Source organism: Notolabrus celidotus, chromosome 7 (genome assembly GCF_009762535.1).
Source record: "Notolabrus celidotus isolate fNotCel1 chromosome 7, fNotCel1.pri, whole genome shotgun sequence".
Classification (NCBI taxonomy): Eukaryota; Metazoa; Chordata; class Actinopteri; order Labriformes; family Labridae; genus Notolabrus; species Notolabrus celidotus.
In genome coordinates, this window is record NC_048278.1 from 38,081,781 (window position 1) to 38,082,891 (window position 1,111).

Below are 1,111 nucleotides of genomic sequence, written 5' to 3' on the forward strand. Positions count from 1 at the left end.
CATATTTACAAACACATGCTTTCCTTACTTTTTGTTTTTTTCTTTTCTTTTCACCGTTGATTTTAATACGAATCCCTCATATTAACCCTCGTGTTTTGTTCTTAGTTGTATGTAGATATTCTGTTCTCCATCAATGCTTTGTCTTGGGGTTGATTGTTTTCATTAGGAGGGCACTCAACAAGCTGTTAGGGTTTTTTTTTTTAGCTCCTCCTGCACATGACATGTCACCAAAGTCAGTGGTTAGTTCTATTATTACATGTACCTATTATATCTTGGCTCATGTTATTGAGCAGTAATGTTTTGTTTTGTTATTTTATATGTGCAACACAATAAAAATAACACTTATTTCCTTTTTTTTTAATAGAATTTTTATTTATGAATGTATTTTTATTTGTATTATTTATATTATTATTAGCATAATTATTATTTTTATTGTCATCATCATTATTATTATTATTATTATTTTATTGTTGTTATTACATTTTTTTAAGGGAGAAAAAAAATGTTCTTTTCCATGTTCTACATTCTGTTTGATTATTAATTAATTTAATTGTATTTTTATTTATTTATTTGTTTAGTATTATTATTACTATTATTATTGTTGTTGTTATTAATATTATCACATATATTTTTAGGGAGAAAAGTCATGCTTTTTTCCATGTCCTACTGAATTATGTAAATTTGCCATAATTCTCAATAAAAATATTAAGTTAAAAAAATACTTGATTCTGATTGGTAAAAAAAAAACCTCAGAGCAACGACGGGACAATTGTTTTTTGTTTTTTTTCTGTTTTATTATTAATTCATGTCACTGTATTTTCATGTATCTATTTAATATTATTTTTAATATTTTTATTATCATTCTTTATATTATTGTTGGTATAATTTTTATTTTTCCTTATATTTTTTCAAGGGAGAAAATTCATGTCCTTTACCATGTTCTACTGAATTATTATTATTAGCATAATTATTATTCTTATTGTCATCATCATTATTATTATTATTGTTATTATTTTTATTGTTGTTATTACATTTATTTTTAAGGAGAAAAAAAATGTTCTTTTCCATGTTCTACATTCTGTTTGATTATTAATTAATTTAATTGTATTTT